The 19,937-nt window shown below is 43.7% G+C and overlaps 1 protein-coding gene across 1 annotated transcript in view; it reads left to right on the top strand.

The window, feature by feature from the left end:
- The window catches only part of LOC122777319 (ERC protein 2-like), a 106,075-nt gene extending 87,714 nt beyond the window's left edge, over nt 1–18,361 (top strand). Inside the window, exon 5 of the mRNA XM_044038483.1 lies at nt 16,763–18,361. The gene's annotated coding sequence lies outside the window, so the exon portion shown is untranslated. The remainder of the gene's footprint in view (nt 1–16,762) is intronic.
- Nucleotides 18,362–19,937: the final 1,576 nt, after the last annotated feature.

Below are 19,937 nucleotides of genomic sequence, written 5' to 3'. Positions count from 1 at the left end.
TGAATGTTGACTGTGATTTGACAAAGTGAAGTTTTAGGAATGGGAGGAAAGCTCCGTCGTCAGTCAGGAAAACACACGGAGGTCATTTTGTTCTAAAAAGGACTAAACATTTCTAACATGCCCACTAATGAAACCTCCAATTACCTTCATCAGAACATTGGAATGCTCTGTGGATGATTCTGCCCTCCATCGCTGTGACTGGAATGTCATTAAGAAGAGAAAGAAAAACAGCTGGAAAGGAGGAATAATCACCGTGCACTCAACAATCACATGTTTCAATAATTAATGTTTCACCAGTCCTTTCAGTGAACCGCCGGACCATTTTAATTTATCGCTGATTTTATATCTTTAACTGAACTGAGCACGACGGTCAGCTCCACACGACTCTCCGGGCTTCTCACTAAAGCGGAGCGACATTCCTGCTCTGCGCGCAGGAAGTGATTTGTATTATGTCGAGGGAAAGAAAAGGAGGCAAGAACAACAACGTTGTGTGAGTAAAGCAAGACCACTTCAGACAGGTATTTTCATTGTCGGGACCAGTGCGGAAAGGGTTCCGTTTCCTGGGAGTCCAGCGAGTCCCGTGAGCGACGGCCGAGAAAGCTCCGACTAAACATCAGCACCACCCATAGCAAACGCTCAAACCTACACGTCATACTGCAGAGTTTATGACTTACTGGAAGCCTGTGCACATGTCACTAAATCACGCGTTCACAGTCAGTTTACAGCAAAACTATCAGCGTCCATGTTTATGGGGCCTGATATGATAAAAATGTTTAGAAAAGAGTGTCACAAGATTTAGTTCACTCAAATAGAAACGAGCCCTCGCGTTGCCAGGACGTTAATATTCCACATCACAGACTTTCATAAACAGAGTGAGGACAGGTTTACATATGGTACAGTCCAAGTTCCGCTCCTTAGCTTTCATAATAAATAGTATTTACTCAGCCAGTGCATCATAACCTGTTGTATTTATCCCACAGCGAGATTAAATATTAAGCCCCAGCCTTAGCCGTGTCAGTGTGCATGACTCTATCACTACTTGTTTAATGGGTACAGTATGTTTCGGCAGTAAATATCACAAAACTATGAGTCGCTGTGTCAAAACTAATGAGGATTATTTACTCCCTATCTGCGCGCCGAGCCAGACCTCTGTCACTTTCTACGACGCTTATTTACGATCCGTGGTATCTCCCTTTTCAGATTCACTGGCAGGGTGTCGCGTGGAGCGCTCCAACGAGGTTGTTAAAGGTTCAAGATGGCTGCTCACCGAGGGCTGCTGGTTTTTACACTCACACACTTTAAATGTTTACCTGTCGCCTCTGACCTCTTTACCCCCACAACAAGTAAAAGTAGGGATTTCCCTTCAGGAAACCACCGTGACATCACCACTGTTTTGTAAACTGATGGTTTTTGATGCCTTGAGTTTTACAGTTTGTCTAATGGCGCCTTGATTTTAGGGTTCCACCAAGTCCGCCAATAACCAGCCCATTTGAGATGTGATGTCCAGCAGCTTTTGGCTGTTGCTTCCTTTACTAAATAACCATCGCGTTTGTCATTTCTACCACACTGCATACGTCTTCCAGATCATTGGTCTGACTGCTCGAGGGTCTATTGAAATTACGCACATAGGCATTTTATCTGGCATCAGCCAGGCTACCAATCTGGCTAAATGCTCCACAACAATAAACCACGAGTAAAGCCTTAGAAAATTTCTAGCTAGCAGTTTCCAAGGTCCATGTTGACACCATAAGCCTTATATTTGACAATATGGGTCCCAAACAGGTTTGTCTGTGGTTTCTCTGGTTCCCTCTTCGTTCCCTCTCCAGGCTACCTGGCTATCAAGTGGGAACTAAGTGGGCAAACACACCTGTGACCCGTATTGTCGGCCCAAATATGAGTCCTATGCTGACTGGGTTATGAATTTTAGTTGCGCCATACCGACATAACCCCGTAGCTTCATAGTAAATTCATAGCTACCCAATTAGCGACACATAAAACAAAAGCATGGCAGGTTTTTGTGGCGTGTGATGACAGCTAGTAGCAGTAAGTTTAGGAGGAGGAGCTCTCAGTCAGGCTCCTCCCCTGCTTTACCAAATATGGTCACCTTTGCTAGCTCATTAAGAATATTGAGATTGTTTGATTATTGATCTGCTCGGACGCTGAGCTCCTGCATGATGATTGGAGGAAGTGTCTGAAAGGCGGAGCCAGTTTTTGATTGACAGCGTTACAGTCCTTTTATGCCTCAGTCCTGTGTGGATTTTGTGATGAAGTCTGAAGACAAACAACTGCTAACCCTGGTTGCTAACCCAAGTTCTACCAAAGTAACATACTTTTACTCAAGTATCACTTTTAGGGACTTAGGAGATAAGATTGTGCCTTTGAAACTGACGAAGAAGAGTCGTACCCACAACCCACTTAAGACTAAAAGGATTATACAATAAAAATGGGATTCCAATCACAGCTCTAAACACTGTCCCTGACAGACTGACGGACTTACCGCAACTAAACGCCTCTCCATTTTTGTTTAAGGAATCAGAAATCCTGTCCACGCTGAGATGTTTTTTTTCCCGCGCAGCTCGCGCTCTCTCTCACTGACCGCGAGGTCACGCTGAGGTAGAGATCACGAGCAGACCACCAGGAAGTGCCCGAGCCTCCCCTCTTTATCCCCCGCGTATATTCCATGTGTGTCATGTCCCGGGGCGACGCTGACCCCGGCAGCACCAACACACTCAGCCAATAACATGATTGGTTCTTCCTGAGACCGGACTTAAGCGGCATTAGGCGCCGCGTTGCAGCTGTGCTCGCACAAACACACACAGTGTGTCCACTTGACATCAATTCCGATCTTGTCACTTTGTCTTAAACACATTTGGCTCCGAGTGGAAAAAAGACTTCAGTGGTGGATGAGAGTGAGGTGGATGAACACATGAACACTCTGTTAACAGAGATTTGAACAATCACATATATTTATTTATTTCATTTTTTCACTAAAGTGATTTGTATGGTAGAGGATAAGGGACAAATTTGAAGATATTTTTTAAAAACAAACAAACAAAAGAAGCCAGAATTGTGAGATTAAAGTCAGAAATCTTATGGACAAAAGTCAGAATTTGGAAGTTTTTTATTCTGTTTCCCCAAGACAAAGAAAATGTGACCCTATCCTTTTCTGTAGACAAAGAAACTTTGCATATAACTTTAAATCTTATACGTGTCACTAAATGAATTCTTTTCAGTGTAAGCAAAACATAATTTTATACATTCTACACACACAGATTGGACTCACATAAACACACATAAATATTCGGCACATGTCCAAAAATCTATACGTCTAAATCCCAGATGAGATGTAATCAGGATGTTTACATATGTGATATCTCAACAACATCCTGAGGGAATTCTCTGGCTCAAACGTTGACTTGGTCTTAAAGGTGCAGCAGCTGGACTCTCACGTACGACACACGTAACGCTCTCACAGATACACAGAAAATGACTTTGGTGGAAGTTCAAGTCACATTTTTATAAAATGACTTCAGTAAAAGTCCTAAAGACATTTTTTGTACTGAAGTATCATCTTGTGATTATATTTTGTAACATTACATTAATGTAACATTACAACACTGCTCATTTGCTACATTAAACCAGTGAACTCATAGTTTCAGTTCTTTATTCACGACTAAAAGCATCTGTAGTTTGAAGGTTTAATTCTTCCTAAAATCTCAGGTCACAACTTCTGCATGTTTATACATTCTGCTTCTTATATTTCTATAGTTTTATTTCAGCATCGTCATCAGCGTACGCGGCATTTCTAAACACTCTCACGTTCACCTGGACCGCGTGGGATCTGGGTGGTCATAGTTCAAGGTCACGGCCGCCTCGGCAGAGCATGTTTTTGTCGGTCGGACTCTGAATTCCCCTAAAGTCAACAAGAGCCTGTTATATGAGTCTGTAAAACTTGTTTAGACTGAAACTGTCTGTCAGCGGCGGCCGGTGAGGGCGCTGATTTCACTCACTGTCTGTTTTCTGTCAAATCTTTTCAGTCTCTGCTTTTTTCTGACTCAGAACAGGAAAAAAAAAAAAAAAGATGTTTCTATGTCTCCGGCCTGATGTGGTAGAAGGGCAAATCAGTTAAGAGAGGGAAATGGACTATGGGCAATAAAAACCAGATGGTGAAAGAGTGAGTCTGTGGGCAGTGACTGAGTGAGAGAGAGGAAGAGTTGGGTCAGGAGTGAGGACAGATGGGTCACTGCTCTCATCTTGAGAAGACATCAGGAGGAGGGCGGAGCTTTAATTGCACTCCAGATTACACCATAAAGGCATGTGAACGAGTGAACGCAGGAGTATTTAACTTTATTGTTCACAGTACGTGCACCTACAAAAACAAATGTGAAAATAAAAGTGGGAAATCAGAGTTTGCTGTTTGCTGGCTCTCCGTCCTCCTTTTCCATCTTTCAGGGACGGGAAAGGTCTCGACTCCAGCCCACACTGTGTCTCCTGCACGGAAACTTTCCTCTCCTTATAAAACACACATATGAATTATGATATGATGTCGTGACTTTTTTTCCCCCCACATTTCCCTTCTATACTCTTATGTTTCATAAAGCACCAGAGAACCGTCTGCACAGCGACGTCTCACAGAAAAACCTTTGCTCTTATAGTTTTCTGCGACTGACAGCTGATTAATCAGCATTTTATTGATCAACCGATGAGCGGCTTGGTTGATAAAAAGTGGGAAATGTGTGTCTTTGTTTTAGAGGAGAAAAGAAACCACTACATGTTCACATTTAAGTAACTTTTTTGCTGTCGATGACGTTCTTGACCACTCACCTGTGTTTTCAGGATCCTCAAGTCTTTTTCACTTTGATCTACAGCTGGACATCGTCGCTCTCAGTCTGATGACGTCACATTTAGTGTCGGCTCAGTATATTGTGATTATCACTGATGAGTCAAGCTGGAACTGTGCAGTGGAAAAGCACCAATACTGTGCTCTTTGTGCTCTTTGTGCATAAACCTAACCACATGGAACGGTTATCTTCACCTTTTATTTCCTCTGAAGCCCAAAACCTCATCACGTGGACCTGCACATCTGTAGACACCTAAGTAATTAATGGAAATGTGGCTTTTAGAAGGAAAAAGGTGAGTTGACACGTATCTGTGGTTTAATGGTTTAAGGTGGCACACGATCACAGCGGCGCTTTTTCACTTGCTCCTTGTCTCTGTAAACGTTGAGCCTGTGCTTGCTTGTCGGGATCCTGGGTCAAAGCTTCAAAGTGAAGTGAATGCCACCATGCACCGCTCCCTCCCTCCCTCCCTCACCCGCATGAGAGTGCACCACAGCCAGGCTCGCATCCAAGCTGTTTTTTTCCCCAATGGGGGTGAGAGGCTGTTACCGTGTCAGTCGACATGGCCTCTTATCAGACCATTAGACTACCCTCAGATTCTCTTTCCAGATGGAGGCGAGATAGGGCCTCAGAGGCCCGGACCCCCGCAGACACTGAGAGCATGGAGGCCTCCCCCTAATCTCCTACCTGATGGAGGTGCTTTAATGTGGACTCGGGTTTCACTCGTCTGCCCTGTCTGGCTGGGCCTGTGTGTCAGGATGCAGGAGGGCTCAGGGATCCTCAGTTCAGGTTCTGATTGGCCCGCCTTTAGCTCCAGATCAAGGTGCTGTTTGTGTGACACAGACTCGCTCGGGTTTTATCGTGAAAAATAGGCAGGTGGTGGCTACTCTTTGGCAGACTGTGACCCACATGCAGCTGGACTGCAGTAAAGCTCTCCACATCCTTCTCAGTAACATAAACACTGCCAGAGGGAAGGAGAAGGAATTTTGTGATAAGACAGAGAAAACACGCTTGAAGGAACAAATGAGTGAGATTAGTCAGAGAGAAACTTCAGAGGCAGTTGAAGAGAGATGGAGCAGAGAGACATTCAAGCACCTTTTTTTAGATGCGTGCTCATAAAGAACGTTTATGAATATGTGACCCGCCACATTAAAACTAGCAACAAGCCGGCCCAGCGCAAACAACAGTAAACAAGGGAAAAAGCTGGGTTGTTTTTTTTCAAAATGAGGGATTTTTGCATTTTTTTTCAAAATGATGCATGTTGTAGTTTGGAAGAAGCCACGACATCACATAAGTCAACCTGTTGGCCCGGGGGCCACACGTGGCCCTCCAATCGATAACATGTGGCCCGCCCACCACGGTGCAAGGTGATAGAATAGAGACAGAATATAAGACTAATTGTATTTGCCGGCAATATTTTTATAATAGTAATTAGACATTCAGTTGTAATCATTACTTTATTAAATGTATTACACTCAACATGAAATTACATATATTCAAGCTGTTCACAATCACACTTATCCTCGTCATTATTTGAAAATCTTCAATTTAATTCTCTGTTTTTCTGCATCATAAATATGTTTTTATTCTGTCTAATATCATAACGAATATCTTATATTGCCCAGCGGCTACTAAAAAGTCATTTTTTACACTTTTTTCCTCTATGTCGGCCCCGCTTGACCAGACTTTATGCTCATTGGCCCCCAGGTCATTTGAGTTTGACACCCCTGCACTACATGCTTCACATCACAGTGTTGGTTGGTTGTTTGATCGTTGTGAATCACATCACATTCCAGTGCTTTTGTTGGTTTTTCGGCCAATCAGCTGCTTCTCACAGAGGTAACACATGGCTACTTAATATACAGCTGCTGCTGCTGCTGCTGCTGCGCCCCTCACTGTGACGACTGCTGCTTATTACTGTTACAAATTACAAATCTTTGCTGTACTTCTCATCTCACTGCTACTATGCTAGCGGACTTTATGCTATCGTGTTAGCATTTAAGCTAGCGGACGTAATGCTAAAACGTTAGAATTTGAGCTAGCGGACGTTATGCTAACCCGTTAGCATTTAAGCTAGCGGACGTTCTGCTGACACGTTAGCATTTAAGCTAGCGGACGTTACGCTAACACGTTAGCATTTAAGCTAGCGGACTTTCTCCAGAGTTTCTACACAAATGGATGGATTATTTAGCGGCTGAAAACACCCTGAACCTCTCATTAACCTTCTTCTTCTGGGGTGAGTTTCCATTATCATCCTTAATCTACATTAGTCTTCATTCGAAGTCACATACAGGGATTAGCTCAGTATTGTTGTTTGAAAAACCTCTGCTATTAATATGAATAACAAACCAACCTGATGTGCTTGACTAATGTGTGAATGTCACAGCTTGTCTCAGCTGATGCTAATGATTTAGCAACTCTCTAAGCACATCATCATCATTCAGCAACAGACTGAACCATCCACACCAACACAGAGCCACTTAAATGTCTTTTATTTTATTTTATATTAGAAATGTGTATCTATCTTTGGTCCTTCTATCATGAAATTTATATTCATATTTCATTTTATTTTTCTCTGGGAATCCTCAGACCTCTTCATAGAACCCTTGGGGACCCAAGACCTGCCTGTTATTGATAAACGTTGTTTATTGGGGGGGTATTATGTGTTGGTGGCACATTTTTGCCGGGGTGTTTAGGAGGCTGATATATTTAAAACAGATAAATGTAAGGATTAATATATGCTTGGCCGGGATATAATATATATTTATAATATATAATATAAAAATGTAATATTATAACTAAAAGTAGCCTCCTGACTGAAACTGTGAACTGCAAACTGTTATTTCAGAAAGAAAAGAAACCACAACAAAACCAGATGATGGAAATATGGCTACACTAGTGTAAGGACAAGAAATGATAACAGAATAAGCCACACCCCATATATTTTTCAAGTTATTTCATTTCAAATGTTAAGAGGTTATTATGTCCAGTATCTGATGTACTGTACTGTACTGCTACACCAGGAGGGGGTTGGGCTTTGTAAATGAGATGATTCTGTCTCTGTAAATGAGGCTTTGAGGCTAAAATTCTCCCTAAAGCAGTTTGAGGAGTGTCTTCATTCAAATGGCCACATCTTCTTCAAACATTTTCACCATTTCCATGTGTTAGACATTGATGGAAAGCTTAGAAATCACACTTTTAGAATCTGTAAATAACTCAAAATGTCCCTCAGCCTGGTCACATATAGTTTATTTTGTCTTGAGATTCTTAACTGATAACAGAATGTTGTGCATAAGACACTTCCATCAATGTTTCATTTATATTTAATAAGGAGTGTATTTTCTCCCAGATTACGTTTTGATAATTGATCAGGAGTAAATAAGAATCTACATACCTGTCTGTACACATGCCTACCTACCAACCTAACTACCTTTTGTATAAATCTTTGGATCTAATCCTGTGGGACGGATGAGGAGTTGGCGTGTAGCACATGGTGGCGCGTGCCAAGCAGTAGACCACAGTTCAAGACAAGTTTGACATGAAACGTCAGAAATTGTTTTGATGGGTTGTTTTCGTGTTATGAAAACACTCTGGTGGGATTTTATGGAGAGCAAGATGTGCGTGAGTCATCGTGGGACGTCGGTGAAACGTCCATGAGACATCGACCGCACATTTCAAGACCAGATCAGATTTATGGTGGTTTGTTGTGGTGTTGTGTCGACATTGTCCTGTGTGTGTGTGTGTGTGTGTGCGTCCGTCACACATATCGAGACCTTTTTCAGATTAAATGTCCGAATATTTTTAGTCGATCGCTGTAGTGCTATGAGGACGTTCCCATTGTGGTTTTATTGAGAGAATGTTGTTGTAGAGACCAAGACTGCGCGAGACCAAGCCAAGACCATGTGTGGACTCATCTTAGTCCATTTCACTTCCCAGCAGTCTTTTAACCAGTACACTCTGGTGTTGATTGTGCGATCTTGGTTGTATTTAGCAGATGATGTTGTGACACCATGGGGAAGAAACACAATCTTTTCAAAGCCATAACCAGGTGGACGAGGATTTCTGTCCTCACCACGTCCATAACTACGAAACTATCACCAGCCTTATTTCCTCACCAATGACACCAAATGCACCACAAGTGGTTAAAACACAATCACACAGATCCGCACATCTGTGAACATGTAATTAAGCAACGGAATTTTGGTTGAGAAAACGCATTCCTTATGAAACATAATTGGGAATGCAGTTAAGTTGTCTGGGAATATCATTCTTTTTAGGGGTCAAGGTCGCGTAGAAAGTGTATACATGGATGTGTGTGTGTGCACAGTACAGGCGCTGTGGTTTGAGCCGTGTTTTGGCACACCATGGCAGGGACTCGACAAACTCACCACCATTCCTCACAGATCACTCCATCATTCCTCAGAGATCTCTCCATTCCTCAGAGATCACTCCATCATTGCTCACAGATCACTCCATCATTCCTCAGAGATCTCTCCATCATTCCTCACAGATCACTCCATCATTGCTCACAGATCACTCCATCATTCCACAGAGATCACTCCGTCATTCCACAGAGATCACTCCATCATCATTCATCTCAGAGATCACTCCATCATTCCACATCTCCACAGAGATCACTCCATCATTCACAGAGATCATATGTCATTCCACAGAATCACTCCATCATTCCCACAGAGATCATCATTCCACAGAATCACTCCGTCATTCCACAGAGATCACTCCATCATTCCTCAGAGATCACTCATCATTCCACAGAGATCACTCCATCATTCCTCAGAATCCTCATCATTCCACATTCATCACTCAGATCATCACTCCATCATTCCTCAGAGATCACTCCATCATTCCACAGAGATCACTCCATCATTCCTCAGAGATCACTCCGTCATTCCACAGAGATCACTCCATCATTCCTCAGAGAATCACTCCGTCATTCCACAGAATCACTCCACCATTCCTCAGAGATCACTCCGTCATTCCACAGAGATCACTCCACCATTCCTCAAAGATCACTCCACAGGAATCACTCCGTCATTCCACAGAATCACTCCACAGAGATCCTCCACCATTCCTCAAGAGATCACTCACAGAGATCACTCCACCATTCCACAGAGATCACTCCGTCATTCCACAGAGATCACTCCGTCATTCCTCAGAGATCACTCCATCACTCCACAGAGATCACTCCGTCATTCCACAGAGATCACTCCACCATTCCTCACAGGATTAGAGACAAAAAAAGAGAACGTGAGAGCGACAAAGTTTCAGGGAGAGATTGCTGTTTTACTTTTTTCTCAGACTTTACAGTGTTTTCCTGTGTGTGTGTGTCTCTCTCTCTCTGTCTGTCTCTCTCTGTCTGTCTCTCTGTGTGAGGATGCAGTGGAGCAGAGTTCATGTGTCTGTATCTGCTTCACTCAGAGATGCATGCTGCTTCTCTGTGGGAGTTTAATGAGGTTGATACATGAGACTTTTTCTTTTCTTTTTTTTTTAACAGTCAACTCCACCTAGTGGTGTTTGTGCTGAACACATTTCTTGGCTGCAGCCAGGAATGGACTGTTATGAGCTGGGAAACATTACACCACTGTACTGAGTGGCTTTATCGTGAGATCACTGTGAATGTGAACATCACAACTTCTTTTTCGCTGTGAATCCTCGAGGTTTGTGATTCGACTGTTCACAGGCGTCACACTGGTGTCCACTCATACAACAACATCTATCCACCTGCAGAGACCTGGAGACAAAAACCTGGACAGTGTCCAAACAACCTGTTCCCCAACCTGCATATTTTGGGAGTATCCTGTGACGCTTATAGTACCCAAGAGAACCTACACACACGAGCAGAACGTGCACCCAGAAAAGTCCTCGGTCAAACCGGGATCCAAACTGGTGACCTTCTTGTTGTGGGACGGCTACCTACTACTACTTCCATTCCAAATGACTTATTTTTGCAGAGTCGCCCCCTGGTGTCTAATACTTCCTTGGTTCCACTTTTCAAATTACGACTGTGCACATTTTATTATACAGTCTATGACAAATTCAGATGTTGCATCGAGTTGGAATTTTTCAATTAAGAATCATAGACTTCACAATGTCACTGACGTACAGATGTAACGATACACCCACAGCTTTACACTTCGACACGTCTACGTCCAACCACAGACTAACTTCAGCCGTGGTTCATGGTGAAGAGAAATATCCGACCTTCTTTTCTGGATGAAATGTGCCGGCTTCTGTAAACCGTGTCTCTCGTGTTCTAGACGCCGGTTGCTGATGTTCCAGTGCGATGTGGCGTTGGCGTGGGTTTGACCCGTGTGACGGAGAGCTCAGCTGCTGCTGCAGCCTGAGTTTGTCGGTGTCTCTGGCACCTCTTGGCCTGGCATCTGCAGGTCTTGCTCACACTTGCTTTCACCCAGCGTGTTTGCTCAGATGAAGGAAATTATGTAATTAGCCTGCAAGGAATTGTTTTCTTTTTCTCTTTACCCTCTAGAAACTCTCCTCTCCTGCTCTCTGCCTTTCACCCCTTCTCTCTCTCTCTCTCTCCTTCTCACTCTTTCTAGTCATATGACAGCAGGAGATGGTTCCAATTTAATAGCAGCCACACCCTGACCTTCTCTGTTAATTACCAGAGTGCTTGTCACACAGATCCATCTTAGCCGCCGAGAGCAGTTTTGTGAAACATCAAACGCAGGCGAGTTTCTCAGGTATAGGAGGGAGTGGAAATGGTGGAGAGGGGCAGCTCTGTCAGGGTGGCTTTAGCTCGGGTCGGGTTGAGCGCCAGGAGATGGGTGCAGGGGCACATGCGGGCAGTGGGGGGGGGAGGACCTGGCATTTTGCTCTCTAATTCCAGCGGGCCTGGAGGCCTGGAGCGCTAAGAAGGGCCTCACTGTTGCTCTCTGGATCAGCCAGGTATTGCTTACATAAAAAGCAAGTGAAAACAGCTGTAGGGATAATTAGCTTGATTCTCCATTACATGCCATGAGGGCCAATAACTAAAAAATGGAGTTTTGTTTGGGTTAGAGCTGCAGCCCCAACCAGGAGGAAGTTGTAAAAGTCAGGCAGAAAAAAAAAAAAAAGAACGAGGGGGATAAATGTAGGGAAGAAAGAGAGAGGTCTTGAAGCAATTGTTGCAGAGGAGATGTTCTCTCTCTCGCTGGGACAGCTTGATGTAGACCATATTTTTTAAGAGGTTTTCGAGAATGCTACGGAATTGGAATGATTGGATGGGAATGTGGGGCATCCATATGTTTCTACCCATCTAATGTGATCCGGGTTTTTTAGTCCGTGTGACTTCAGATCACTGGATTTGGACCGGGCCAGATTTTCCGCACTCACAGTAGAGATGCTGTGATGTTTAGTAACGATCGCGGAGTCGCTGTCACGTCACAACAAATCAGTCGCGCGATAAGAGCAGCAGTTTGTTCATGTCCTTTGATTCAAGACTGTTAACATGCGATGCTTTGTGCATTCACACAAAGAAATAGAAAACACAACAGTTGCCCGGCCAATAGTTGTCACTTCTCTTCATACAACCGCATGGCTTGTTTTATGTGAGTGAGGAGGAGAGGGGGAGGGAGAAGGGGAGGTGGGGGGGGAGCAAATCTTTGTACAGGTAATTGAATTTAGTGTGTTTCTCTTTTTTTTCTGTGGGAGCGAAAGAACACCAACCACAGAGTAATTCCAAGTGAAAGAGCAGCACTCTGACATTGGTGGTCCTGAAAACCTCTGCAAGGATCCATTTTACAGGCAGTTTATATTAGTAGCACTTAAAGACAAGAAGAGGTTTGGCCGCTCACAGGCAGACTTGAAATGACTTCCTGAGGACAAACAGACAGACACGCACACACCGACACACACGTGGAATTCTGTGGCTTTTGTTGGACGACAAGTTAAAAAAAAAAAGACACCGTATGGACTGGGAAACATCTACAGACACATTTCTGAAGATCTAATGCTGTGACTGAAGACAACAGAACTTCACAACTATGGTGGCCACTATCTCTCTCTTCATTTGTTTAAGCATCATATTGTTTTAAACTCTGGGATGTTTACGTCACCCCTGAATACGACCCTCGGGTGCGTATGTAGCGCTCCGTTAGTGAGGTTAGAGTTAGGGCTAAAAAAGACGGCAGTAAGTTACAGACAATGACATAAAAATAAAGAGCTTGTGTAAAAGTCTAACATGGGCGTCAAACTTCAACACAACAAACCACTAAGTGAACTGCCAGTGGAAACCTCTTCAGAGTGCTGCTGATGAAAACCACCACTAGGGTGCGCAGGACATAGTTTATTAAACTTCTCGTAAACTTTACTCACCGGACCTTCAGCGATTTGTGGAAGTTTTTGGCTGAAATGAGGTGAAGCGAGGGCGATGAATGTGGTCACGTTTAGCTTCAGTGAGAAGACACACACACACACACATGTCAGCATATAGCATCATTTTTGTCTCTTTTCTTTGATCTCCGTTGCCCCTCTTCTTCCTCCTCTTCCTCCTGTGACAGTTGGTTATGGCTGCACAATTATTTGCCAAATAATACAAAGCAAATTGTAAAACTCATCAGTTGGATTAATGTTTTCTAACCGTCGCATCCTGCCGCTGTAAGAAAGAGTAACGTAACCAGGGAGCAAAGTAGTTCCTTCACGATTGTGTAATTGTGTCAGAATTTGTGTGAAATGACTGCCTTGTCACGAGAAGAGGGCGGGGCCACAGGTGCTCGATTGCTGAGGATTGTTGCGGTGTTTTGCGTACATTCCTGTGTGCTTTCATGGAGAGGATGTTGTGACACTGTGAGGGGAAAAATCATCGGGATCTTTTCCTAACCCTAACCAGGTGCTTTCTGCGCCGAAACCCCGACCACGTTCATTACGAGGAAACACTTATTATCTCCCACAATTATGCTGAGAATGCCACAAGACTTTAAAACACTATCACACTGACAGACGCGTTTATAACATCGTTTAGTTTCAGCAAAATTAAAAAAAGCTAATGGTCTGTACATCAACAGCGCTTTCATTACAAATTGGTACCAGGCTTGGAAGTGGTTTTTCATGTGGACCGGACTTCTGTTTCTGGAGTCCACAGTTGAAAACACTGATAAGTCCACAGTTCTCCGCTCTGCTGAAGCAATATTAATATGAGAGCGTGTTCACCCTGTCTGACCCCACCATTAAACACACGCAGAGGAGCAGATAAGAGCGGTTGATCGGAGTCAGGAGGAGGTGATGGGAGTGAGTTCAGAGAGACAGGCCTTTAAAGTGACCGCACTGATGCAGCAGCACCAGCAGGGGCAGCACAAAAAATCAGGATGTAAAATAAATGACAGAATACTCCAGATTTTGTGAATGAATCCAAGTGGAATGAAAGGAAATGTAGCAAATGTGCTTTTATTTTCACTCTCTTTGAATCCATTTCATGTCAAGTAGCTCGATGTGAGAATGGAAGAGATGTTTCTGCTTTGTTTGCCCAAATGGTACGTTCTGTTTACATCTTAACAGAAAGGGAACTTGGCTTGTGACTGAAGGGTTGCTGGTTCAAGTCCCTGCCAAGTCAATGGCTGGGGCACCCTTGAGCAAGGTGCCCAATCCCCACTGCACACTCTGAAAACTGACCGCAACCCTCTGGGTGTCCAAGTCCAGATAAACGGGAGGGTTGTGTCAGGAAAAGTATCCGCCAAATCAAATGTGTAGATCGTCTGCTGTGGCGCCCCCTGGAGGGGGAGAAGCTGAGAGACAAAAAAGTTATTTGCGCTAGCTGTTGTTGGCAGTGACAACACTCTAAACCAAACAACACAGTGTAGCAATATGTCCACAGATAAAAGATGGATTCCATACAACTGTGTCTGTGGTGACATGGAAACAACGCCCCTTTTTTCCACCAACATTTCCAGGAACAAATTTACCCTGGGAAAACAATAATCTGTCGTTTGTGTTTTCACCTATCCTCAAAGTTCCAACAAAATCAGGCTAATGATGTACGGGGGAGCTTCTTATTGTCCTCTTTAAGTTTCTTTAGATTTTCACAGACTTGTTTTGGCTCGTGTCGCACATTTATTTCTGTCAGTTTGTCGACTTTTCGTTTCATCGCCTCCTCAGCAAAGACCTGGACGTTGTTGTCTGTCCACTTGTCTTATGTCCTCTTTCTTTTGCTCCATATTTTTGAAATGAACATTAGTGAAACAAATAAGTTCTTCTGAATCGCAGAATCGTGACCACAAAAGTAGCACGCACAAACACACACACACACACATAAAAACAAAAGTCTTTTACAACACGGCAACATTTTAGATAATCACCAGCTGACAAACACTAACGACCTAATTGTGCTGACGTGACGCGTCTCGCGTGAGTTTCTGAGTTGTGAATGTGTGTGTTGTGTTGTGTCATCTATGTGTTTTGTTGTGGTGTGTTGGACTCAGTGAGGTGTTGTGTTATGTATGTGTTGTGTTGCGTGGTGTTGTGTTGTGACTGTGTTGTGTCATGTATGTGTTGTGTTGTGTATGTGTTGTGTTGGACGAGTCGTGTTGTGTCGTGTATGTGCTGTGTATGTGTCGTGTTGTGTTGTTGTATTGTGTTGTGTTGTGTATGTTGTGTTGTATTGTGTATGTTTTGTGTTGTGTTGTATTATGTTGTGTTGTGTATGTGTCGTATGTGTTGTGTTGTTGTGTTGTGTTGTGTTTTGTTGTGTATGTGTTGTATTGTGTCGTGTATGTGTTGTGTTGTATTGTGTTGTGTTGTTTTATTGTGTTGTATGTTTTGTGTTGTGTTGTATTGTGTTGTGTTGTTTTATTGTGTTGTGTATCTGTATGTGTCGTGTATGTGTTGTGTTGTTGTGTTGTGTTGTGTTGTGTTGTGTTGTTTTATTGTGTTGTGTTGTGTTGTGCACAGTGAGGTGTTGATGGAGAAGAAAGAGCAGCGTCGCTCTCTCTCCATTAAGCTCGGCCGAGGTTGTATTTGTTGATTCTCTGGCTCTGGAATCATTAATTTAAGTGCAGACGACAGCAAAGAAACCTGAGAATGGCGTCCCTCCATGAACACACATACACACACACACACACACACATTTGGTCACACAAGCTGTGTTACATGTATACACACACACACACACACATGCAAACGCCCTGTGTTGCATAACAAATGATGGCACTTTAATTGCTCTGCCTGTTTATTTACTCGTGGATGTAATGGATGATGTGTCTTTGCCTGGCAGCCAATCAGAGCGCGCTCCTGCAGAACCGGGTGAATTCTTCATAATCTGACACTTGTGTTCGTACGTGACACACGCTAACCTCAGACGTGGCTAAAAATACTCTCCAGTCCAACTCTAATTCTTGGATTGTTACCTGTGCAGAAGTAAACTTCCTCTCCCTGAGTGACTGATGATGACGTCCGCGGTGATTGGTAGTTATTTTGGGGCCTGTTTGCTCAGCCAATGAGGCGCCCCCTGTGTGCCAGACATACATCATTGTTCCCCCTTTTTTTCACCACCTAACCCTCAGGAAAGACGTGAGTTGTTGCTGACTGCTGTGCAGCCTGAATAACAGACACATTCCCATTCTGCTTTCCTTTTTTTTATTTTTATTAATGAGCACTTGATGTCTGGGCTGTGGCCAACTGCATTTAGAGCATTCTTAAGGAGCTCTGGAGACTCGCCAGACACTTAGAGGAGGAGAATGGTTGAGCTATAGCTACAGAAACGGCGAGTATCTACGTTAGACCTGAGAGCGCTCTTTGTGTGTTACCACTGGCATTGTAATTCTATGATGTAACCTTCTAGGAGATGACCAAGGAAATTAAAAACAACTCGAGATCCTTGGCGAGATAATGCATCTTCATATCCCAGTGTGCATTTGTTTTTAATTCTTTGCGGTTGAGCTCTCGCACTGATTGTTTTTTTTCTCTCTCCGCAGCTGCTCGGAGGTTCCTGCACCGAGCCTCAGCTGCAGGAGCCTCAGCTGCAGGAGCCTCAGCTGCAGGAGCCTCAGCTGCAGGAGCCAGCGACCCCACGTCATGACCGCCAGTCACAAACAAACTCCAGGAGCCTCAGTTTCACTGCGCTGTGGCCAAACTCAGCGTGGACTCGGTCAGACTTTTCTCTTCTTAAGTCACGATCTCCGTTAATCACCACATGATTGACAGCTGCTCAAAGACCTCATTTCTCTTTGTGGAAACTGCTTTTTTTTAAATGATGAAGTTCTAAAGTGAAGTTTGTCCACCTCTGTAAACACACACATCAAGAAAATCTGCGTTTTTAGCTCACTACGACACTGGAGTCTGTGTCACTGAAATCAAAGGAACTTGTATGAACTTAGTGACGGAGGCAGCAGAGGGTCAATCGTTGAATTTCTCTCTGGTCTTTGGTGTGAGTGTTTTTACAAAGTGACACTGTAGCACGAATACTCTGCAAAGGCACATCGTGTTTACCATCAACACCAAAAGTCGCTGAGTGCGAACTTGGAGCGCGGGCTAACGTGAGCTAACGTGAGCTAACGTGAGCTAACGTGAGCGGTGGTCGCCTGACAGCTGCAGCCGGCTGTGAGTGAACGTTCTCCACCAGAGCATCAGTCATCGCTCTGCAGCTTGAAGGTATTGGCAGACGCTCGACTGCCTCGACTTTCCGAGCTGTTTCCAATCGACTATAGGAGCTGGATTCATTTTACAGAACCACGGTGCTACAGAGTTCTGGCTCCACATCAACCAACAATAACCACTTTGGACTACCAGTGTGGCTGAGCCGAGCCCGTGGAACCAGCCGTAAACATGTGCAGGCTCTGGACTGATTTATGAAGGCATGAATGTTCTTACTTCTGCAGCTATTTTTCATGAAGTTAATCCTTTATTTAACGAGGAATTCCCTCAGGATTGTTGGAGGCGGAGACTTTTGTAAATATCACAACACTGGACATCAGAAAAGCCCGCAGAGACCTTCTTGATGTACCGTGCCAAAGGAGATGCTCCTGTGAATCCTCTGAGAGGAGCATCAAGACAAAAAGGGAAATTCTGCCTGAGTTTGAGGATCAGTTTCCGCCTCGTCTTTATCGAACTCTTTGGACGTCAGATGTCGTCGTTCTCTTTGTTTTCTGTGCCACTTTTCTTCAGCTGCGTGTGACTTATGGTTCTGATATTTATTGATTTACTGATCCTGTGAATCTGAAGTGACTTGCATTTTAATAGCGCCGTGTTGTTACTTCTTTTTTTTACCGTACAGGAGGCGGAGCTTAGGAGATAATTATATAAACTGTACTTTTTTGTTGTTGTCTGATCAACTTTCCCACACGCGTGAACTTCATTCTTACTTATTTTGTGAGGTCAGCTGTTTACACATCTACTGACTTAAAGGGATAGTGCAAGGTTTTTTTTGCTGAAGGAAAAGCTCATAGAATCTCTGCCAGCTTAACTCTACGATATGTTCAGCATGTGTTTGCTGCTTTATCTCGTCATTAGTCAGCTTTTTCTGCACTCACTCTCCCACACCAAACCCCATAGAGACGGAAAACAGGAGCTGCTGCTCTGCTGCTGCCTCGTTTGGTAAGTTTGTGTCACTGAGGTAAATCTGAACTATGAATTTGCTGAACTAAAGTCACATGTGAACGCATGTGAACACATCGATCAGGGCAGCAGTTGATCAACCACTCCTCTGCTCCCTCTACGGGCTTTGGTGATGAAGGGAGTCAGTGGTTTACAACGCGACATAAACTTAGCAAATAAAAGTCGCTAAAATGTGTCCACGTCCTACAATCACACTTCTAAATGCTTTGATAGTTTAGAAACACGTGGACAAACAGTGTCCTCACAACACTGTAAAAAAAAGCTACAACATTTCTCTTGACTTTTGGCGTCAAACTGGTGTTGAGCTGCTGCGCGGTGGCCGTCTCGCTTCATTACACGCCGCCTCGCTGTGAGAAATTAGCCTTTAAATGCATGAAAACAAAGTGAATATTGGTGATACGTCCCAAACTATTAGAATCTGGAAGAAAACTTTGTTTCCTGACAACGCACAATTCAGAACGCGCTTCAGTTTTGTGAGAACGTCATGTTTTTGTCCATCGGGCCCTGAGTTTTTGTACACTGTGTGAATGTGTGTCACACACACACACACACACACACACACCTTTGACCCGTTGCTCAGTGTTTTGCGGTGTCTCTGTTGTTTGAATAAAACGTGTTTTCACGAGTTCAAGTGTGTTTTCATCAGGAGAAAAAAAACAAAACATGGACGTCGCCCGTGGTTTTTTGGGCAAAGACGTGAAAATGTCTCTTTTTTTTTCACCACGGCAACAGTCGACTCCTGCACTGCCCGAGAAAAAGAATTCTTCCCACTTTTCATGGTCTACCAATTCTCTCTCCCTCATTCTCTCATAAACTCAGCCAGATGTTGCCCAGTTTTTCTTCCTGGGGGAATATGGGAGGATGGAGAGGAGGAGGAGGAGGGAGGAACGGTGTGGGAGGAGTGGGGATCAGAAATGTGGCCGAGCATGTTTTAGGCGCTGGTTGACGTCCGCCACAGTAACAGAATCTGCCAGCAGAAGTCGGACAGACGCTGCGTCAGGTTTTCATCAGGAGAAACAAACTGTGGATATTATTTTTTAGAAAAATCCAGCGTGGCTTTTTCTTTTGGGACAGTCATCATTTTGTCTGAAGTGGTTTGGATTATGAAAACTCTCCCAAAAGATAAGATAAGATAAGATGATAAACTTCAAAGTAATCCACTTGGTACAGCAGCAGCAACTTAACAAAGTCACCAAATACAAAATAGGAATCAAAAAAAAAAAATACATGCATAATATTATGGCTACAAGCAACAAAATGGCCACATTCCATTTGGATTTCAGGAGCCGTTTTTGTTTATTTGGCCTTGAGGTGTACGGCCACCAAATGTGGTCCCTGAAGGGTTAAAGGTTCTCTGGGAAACGACATCGAGCCACGACCAGGTTTTTGAGGTTTTCTGAACAAAGAAATGTGATTAAAATAAATCATAAACACACGTAAATGAAGCCTAAAACTAATGAGAAATCATTTTCTCAATGACTTGATTTTTAGTCCATAAAATGTTGATTGTTGTTTCCAAAACTTTCCTAAAAACCA

Source organism: Solea senegalensis, linkage group LG11 (assembly GCF_019176455.1).
Source record: "Solea senegalensis isolate Sse05_10M linkage group LG11, IFAPA_SoseM_1, whole genome shotgun sequence".
NCBI classification, from domain to species: domain Eukaryota; kingdom Metazoa; phylum Chordata; class Actinopteri; order Pleuronectiformes; family Soleidae; genus Solea; species Solea senegalensis.
The sequence above is the reverse complement of the archived record's forward strand: the minus strand, read 5'-3'. Positions and strand labels throughout refer to the sequence as shown.